The sequence below is a fragment of the Nomia melanderi genome, unplaced genomic scaffold (genome assembly GCF_051020985.1).
Source record: "Nomia melanderi isolate GNS246 unplaced genomic scaffold, iyNomMela1 scaffold0641, whole genome shotgun sequence".
In the NCBI taxonomy this organism is placed as follows: domain Eukaryota; kingdom Metazoa; phylum Arthropoda; class Insecta; order Hymenoptera; family Halictidae; genus Nomia; species Nomia melanderi.
The window spans coordinates 5,001-12,500 of record NW_027475755.1 but is presented as its reverse complement, the minus strand read 5'-3'; the positions used below and the strand labels follow the sequence as shown (position 1 = coordinate 12,500).

The following is a 7,500-nucleotide window of genomic DNA, read 5'->3' as shown; positions in this document are numbered from 1 at the left end:
GAGGAAAAGAAGACACGACAAACACACACCATGGGGCGACCGACGCGTTCGTTTCAACGCTTTCGCACAAAGTCGGCGGCGGTTATATATTTATATCATTATATTCCGGCGGACGGGACGCGACGTTCGAAAGCCTCGCCAAAGAGGAGCTCCTGCCTCTTCCTCTCTCTTTTCTACGAGAAAAGATAAACGTATTTTACGGGGATACGGAAACGTTACCACGTGGTGTCACACACGATCGTCCGTCTCTTCTCTATAGCAGAAACCGATAAAAATACACCTCCCGAAAGAGAGTATATGGTGATTCTTTTTATATATATATATATATTTCGAAATACAACTGAACGTGGCGGAAGCGCACGGTGGTGGTCCAGCGAGGACACGCGACGACGGGGAATAAGAACTATTCGACCCGTTACGAATACGCATGCTCGTCCCGCACGATTTTAACACACACCGTGTTTTTCTCCAGTCGTCAAAGCGTTCGTGCGTCGAATTCGAAAAATAAAAAAAAAAGAAAAACACCTTTTCTCTCTCTCGGGGTAAAAGAGTCGATGTGTATTGTGTATAAAGGTTCTGCGAGAAGTCTCGTTTTGACGTGTGTTCCGCCGATAACGACGATCCTCCGAAACGGGGATACAGAAACGTTACACCTCACAACACGATCTCCGTCTCTTCTCTATAGCAGAAACCGATAAAAATACACCTCCCGAAAGAGAGTATATGGTGATTCTTTTTATATATATATATTTCGAAATTCAACTGAACGTGGCGGAAGCGCACGGTGGTGGTCCAGCGAGGACACGCGACGACGGGGAATAAGAACTATTCGACCCGTTACGAATACGCATGCTCGTCCCGCACGATTTTAACACACACCGTGTTTTTCTCCAGTCGTCAAAGCGTTCGTGCGTCGAATTCGAAAAATAAAAAAAAAAGAAAAACACCTTTTCTCTCTCTCGGGGTAAAAGAGTCGATGTGTATTGTGTATAAAGGTTCTGCGAGAAGTCTCGTTTTGACGTGTGTTCCGCCGATAACGACGATCCTCCGAAACGGGGATACAGAAACGTTACACCTCACAACACGATCTCCGTCTCTTCTCTATAGCAGAAACCGATAAAAATACACCTCCCGAAAGAGAGTATATGGTGATTCTTTTTATATATATATATTTCGAAATTCAACTGAACGTGGCGGAAGCGCACGGTGGTGGTCCAGCGAGGACACGCGACGACGGGGAATAAGAACTATTCGACCCGTTACGAATACGCATGCTCGTCCCGCACGATTTTAACACACACCGTGTTTTTCTCCAGTCGTCAAAGCGTTCGTGCGTCGAATTCGAAAAATAAAAAAAAGAAATACACCTTTTCTCTCTCTCTCGGGGTAAAAAGAGTCGATGTGTATTGTGTATAAAGGTTCTGCTGCGAGAAGTCTCGTTTTGCCGTGTGTTTCGGTAACGACGATCCTCCGAAACGTACATCTCATTCGTAAGAGAGGAAGAAAACAATCTCCCTGGGGCCAGTCGGTAATATACCGACATACGACGTGTCGTGCACATCCGTCTCACGCACGGTATACAAAATATGAATAAAACGTGTGTAGTCTCTCTCTCTCTCGACTTCTTAATATTTTCTTTCACCTCTGACGCATCATTTCAGGTGACGTCGGGAGCGCGGGAAAAAAAATTTTTCTAAACACACGAAACCGTTCATCTCACGAACAGCCGAAAAAGTTGTCGCTCAGATCCATATCGCAGTGGAGCGGTATCCGCGGGCGGTCGTAATTGAACGACGCACGACGCCGCGAACACTCACGCGAGTCCATACAAACGATTCCGATCGTTTTGCAACAACTAGAACGTACACTGTCCGTGAAATTCACAGAATTTTCGCGTGTCCGCGACAAACGCCGACGAGACACCCATCGTTCGCTCGTACGTAGCATCCTTCTCTTAACCCGACTCAGAAACGTTCTTTGCGCCCTTCGGTAAAAAAACGTTCGATCCGAAGAGGTGAACGACTGCGGGGATTTGACAGAGCTACGCAAGCAGTGTATGGTACGTAAACGACCCTCAGCCAGGCGTGGTCCAGGAATTGTATCCGTGGACCGCAATGTGCGTTCGAAATGTCGATGTTCATGTGTCCTGCAGTTCACACGTTGACGCGCAATTAGCTGCGTTCTTCATCGACCCACGAGCCAAGTGATCCACCGTTCAGGGTAATCGTATAAATTTTATATTTCACATATATAATTTTATTCTCATTTGTTCGACCTAATATCTCTCTTCTTTCAAAGAGAAGATAAAAGTTGATACCTGAATCTCCGACCAGCGCGCGAAGGAGATTCAGGCGTCGCCTTGGAGACGACACCGAAGCCTTTCGAGACGAAAAACGTTCAAGTAATATGTATATATTTCTCGACGTTCCGGGCGTATAGTGCATTCAAAAACCCGCGAAAGACGCAGAAGACTCGCACGCGTGGAAACGACGGGGATATATTTTGTATCCTACCCGATACTGAATCCATCGCGTGCAGTCGACCCTCGCGTTCTTCCGATCAGACGCATCTATTGTTGCGCGCATGTTTTCGCGTCGCATCGCGCGAAACGTTGCACGAATCGTACCGATCGATCGATTGAAAGCAAATAATGAAAAAAGACTTCACAGCTGGCTCTTTGCCGGTCATTCGTCCCATGTTATCTCTTGCCGCGAAATTGGCGCGCAAGAGTTGGGTGTCAGACGCGCGGCTTTAAAACGAGCTTCACGGCCGGTCCCTTCGTTACCGCTTTCGTTCTTTCTCTCGGAACGACCATGAACGAACACGACGAGCGACGCTACGGCATACACACGTCCACGGATTCGATTAAAAAAACAGACTTCACAGCTGGCTCTTTGCCGGTCATTCGTCCCATATTATCTCTTGCCGCGAAATTGGCGCGCAAGAGTTGGGTGTCAGACGCACGGCTTTAAAACGAGCTTCACGGCCGGTCCTCTCAATTCCGTGTACGGTACACGCAAGATGCGGGTTCCACTTCCAGACTACCCGGTCCCTTCTCTCTACGAGAATCGATAGTAGAAGAACGGCTCGAAAACGCGTCTCAGAGACTAGGGGAAAAGAAGCGGTATGCGAGCGAAACGAAAACGCATTATGGAAACGTCGCGAAACAATGTTCGACGGTTGCTCGGTTCCAATCGTGCGGCCGTTTCAATTTCTCGTGCGCTTCACCGTCCCTCCGTAACTCTGGCCGATCGCGTATACCGAAGAGCCGACACGCGCAAAAACCACAGGCATTGTATACTGTATATATATATGTTACAGTCACAGCCTTCGCGCGTTTTACTCTCCGACGCGGGGTTTCCACGACGAAAGAGAGACAGTTTCGTGGCGGGTGACTCGGCCGAATCGCTACGACGGGTATTTCTATTATAGAACGAATCATCGCCACCCTTTACCAGTGCCCGACGAAGGAATCACAAGGTCATCTGGAGTTTACAATGCCAGCGACGGTAATTCCAACGAAGACCCGATAAGTCAACTCATCGTTCTATTTCTCCCCGTACAGAAAAGCGAATCGACGCTAACGCACCTCGCGCAAGCACGAACGTTCTCTTCGCGTGGATCATCCCATCGTCGAAAGATGTAAAGACGCATTGGAGATCGTGGTCTCTGGCGGGCTCATTGCACGCCCCACTGCATATCTTTCCTCGAATCGAGAATGATTCGTCCACTAAGGCTGCGAAACTACGCGTCGAGGAAACTAGGGGAAAGAAGCGGGATGCGAGCGAAACGACAATACATTATGGAAACGTCGCGAAACAATGTTCGGCGGTTGCTCGTTTCCTCCTGCGGACGTTTCATTGCTCGGGCGCTTCACGTCCCTCCGTAACCTTCGCGCGATCGCGTGCCCCGGAGAGCCGGCAACCGGTGAACCACAGGCGTATAAACTATAGTCTTCTATAGCAAGCCTTCGGCGGTTACTCTCCGACGCGGGGATTCCACGACGAGAGAGAATTTCGTGGCGGGTGACATCGGTCGAAACGCTACGACGGGTATTTCTATTATAGAACGAATCATCGCCACCCTTTACCAGTGCCCGACGAAGGAATCACAAGGTCATCTGGAGTTTACAATGCCAGCGACGGTAATTCCAACGAAGACCCGATAAGTCAACTCATCGTTCTATTTCTCCCCGTACAGACAAGCGAATCAACGCTATCGCACCTCACGCATGCACGAACGTTCTCTTCGCGTGAATCGTCCCATCGTCGAAAGATATAGCCGCTTGGAGATCGTGGCCCATCAAGTTCTTCCGTAACTCCTGCGCGATCGCGTACCCCGGAGAGCAGGCAACCGGTGAACCACAGGCGTATAAACTATAGTCTTCTATAGCAAGCCTTCGCGTTTACTCTACGACGCGGGGATTCCACGACGAGAGAGATTTTCGTGGCGGGTGACACGGCCGAATCGCTACGACGGGTATTTCTATTATAGAACGAATCATCGCCACCCTTTACCAGTGCCCGACGAAGGAATCACAAGGTCATCTGGAGTTTACAATGCCAGCGACGGTAATTCCAACGAAGACCCGATAAGTCAACTCATCGTTCTATTTCTCCCCGTACAGAAAAGCGAATCGGCGCTATCGCACCTCACGCAAGCAGGAATGATCTCTTCGCGTGGATCGTCCCATCGTCGAAAGATGTAAGACGTACAGAAATCGTGGTCCATCACGATTATTCGTAACTCTCCGAGTCGCGTATCTGAGAGTAGGGCAAACGGAGAACCACAGGCATAAATAATACTATATATTTCTTATATATAGTTAGCCTTCGCGTTTTACTCTCCGACATGGGGATTCCACGACGAGAGAGAGTTTCGTGGCGGGTGACTCGGCCGAATCGCTACGACGGGTATTTCTATTATAGAACGAATCATCGCCACCCTTTACCAGTGCCCGACGAAGGAATCACAAGGTCATCTGGAGTTCACAATGCCAGCGACGGTAATTCCAACGAAGACCCGATAAGTCAACTCATCGTTCTATTTCTCCCCGTACAGAAAAGCGAATCGACGCTATCGCACCTCGCGCGAGCACGTAACTACTCTTCGCGTGGATCGTCCCATCGTCGAAAGATGTAAGACGCACGGAAATCGTGGCCCATCAACGTTTTTTTGTAACTCTGCCGATCGCGTATCACAGAGCCGAGACGCACATACCACAGGCGTATAATACCGTTTTCTTTCGTATGGTAAGCCTTCGCGTTTACTCTTCGGCGCGGGGTTTCCACGTCGAGAGAGACTTTCGTGGCGGGTGACATCGGTCGAAACGCTACGACGGGTATTACTATTATAGAACGAATCATCGCCACCCTTTACCAGTGCCCGACGAAGGAATCACAAGGTCATCTGGAGTTTACAATGCCAGCGACGGTAATTCCAACGAAGACCCGATAAGTCAACTCAACGTTCTATTTCTCCCCGTACAGAAAAGCGAATCGACGCTGTTGCACCTCACGCAAGCACGAACGTTCTCTTCGCGTGGATCGTCCCATCGTCGAAAGATGTAAGACGCACGGAAATCGTGGCACATCACGTGTTTTCGGAACTCTGTCGACCGCGTATCTCAGAGACGACGCGCGCGAACCACTGGCATATACTATTATATATCGCGTTTTACCCTCCGACGCGGGGATTCCACGACGAGAGAGAGTTTCGTGAGCGGGTTGACTCGGAAGAAACGCTACGACGGGTATTTCTATTATAGAACGCATCATCGCCACCCTTTACCAGTGCCCGACGAAGGAATCACAAGGTCATCTGGAGTTTACAATGCCAGCGACGGTAATTCCAACGAAGACCCGATAAGTCAACTCAACGTTCTATTGCTCCCCGTACAGAAAAGCGAATCGACGCAATCGCACCATACGCGTGCACGTAACAACTCTTCGCGTGGATCGTCCCATCGTCGAGAGACGTAAGTTTCCATACTATGAATTCGCGTTTTACTCTCCGACGCGGGGATTCCACGACGAGAGAGAGTTTCGTGAGCGGGTTGACTCGGAAGAAACGCTACGACGGGTATTTCTATTATAGAACGCATCATCGCCACCCTTTACCAGTGCCCGACGAAGGAATCACAAGGTCATCTGGAGTTTACAATGCCAGCGACGGTAATTCCAACGAAGACCCGATAAGTCAACTCAACGTTCTATTGCTCCCCGTACAGAAAAGCGAATCGACGCAATCGCACCATACGCGTGCACGTAACAACTCTTCGCGTGGATCGTCCCATCGTCGAGAGACGTAAGTTTCCATACTATGAATTCGCGTTTTACTCTCCGACGCGGGGATTCCACGACGAGAGAGAGTTTCGTGAGCGGGTTGACTCGGAAGAAACGCTACGACGGGTATTTCTATTATAGAACGCATCATCGCCACCCTTTACCAGTGCCCGACGAAGGAATCACAAGGTCATCTGGAGTTTACAATGCCAGCGACGGTAATTCCAACGAAGACCCGATAAGTCAACTCAACGTTCTATTACTCCCCGTACAGAAAAGCGAATCGACGCAATCGCACCATACGCGTGCACGTAACAACTCTTCGCGTGGATCGTCCCATCGTCGAGAGACGTAAGTTTCATAGTAAGCCTTCGGCGTTTTACTCTCCGACGCGGGGATTCCACGACGAGAGAGAGAGTTTCGTGAGCGGGTTGACTCGGAAGAAACGCTACGACGGGTATTTCTATTATAGAACGCATCATCGCCACCCTTTACCAGTGCCCGACGAAGGAATCACAAGGTCATCTGGAGTTTACAATGCCAGCGACGGTAATTCCAACGAAGACCCGATAAGTCAACTCAACGTTCTATTTCTCCCCGTACAGAAAAGCGAATCGACGCAATCGCACCATACGCGTGCACGTAAACAACTCTTCGCGTGGATCGTCCCATCGTCGAGAGACGTAAGTTTTCATAGTATTAATTCGCGTTTTACTCTCCGACGCGGGGATTCCACGACGAGAGAGAGTTTCGTGAGCGGGTTGACTCGGAAGAAACGCTACGACGGGTATTTCTATTATAGAACGCATCATCGCCACCCTTTACCAGTGCCCGACGAAGGAATCACAAGGTCATCTGGAGTTTACAATGCCAGCGACGGTAATTCCAACGAAGACCCGATAAGTCAACTCAACGTTCTATTTCTCCCCGTACAGAAAAGCGAATCGACGCAATCGCACCATACGCGTGCACGTAAACAACTCTTCGCGTGGATCGTCCCATCGTCGAGAGACGTAAGTTTTCATAGTATGAATTCGCGTTTTACTCTCCGACGCGGGGATTCCACGACGAGAGAGAGTTTCGTGAGCGGGTTGACTCGGAAGAAACGCTACGACGGGTATTTCTATTATAGAACGCATCATCGCCACCCTTTACCAGTGCCCGACGAAGGAATCACAAGGTCATCTGGAGTTTACAATGCCAGCGACGGTAATTC

General features: G+C 49.5%; 1 non-coding gene across 1 annotated transcript; it reads right to left on the bottom strand.

Moving 5' to 3' along the window:
• Nucleotides 1-2,068: 2,068 nt before the first annotated feature.
• LOC143176574 (5.8S ribosomal RNA) lies at nt 2,069-2,223 on the bottom strand. Its single transcript, XR_013001104.1, has one exon. It is a non-coding gene; the product is annotated as a 5.8S ribosomal RNA (ribosomal RNA).
• Nucleotides 2,224-7,500: the final 5,277 nt, after the last annotated feature.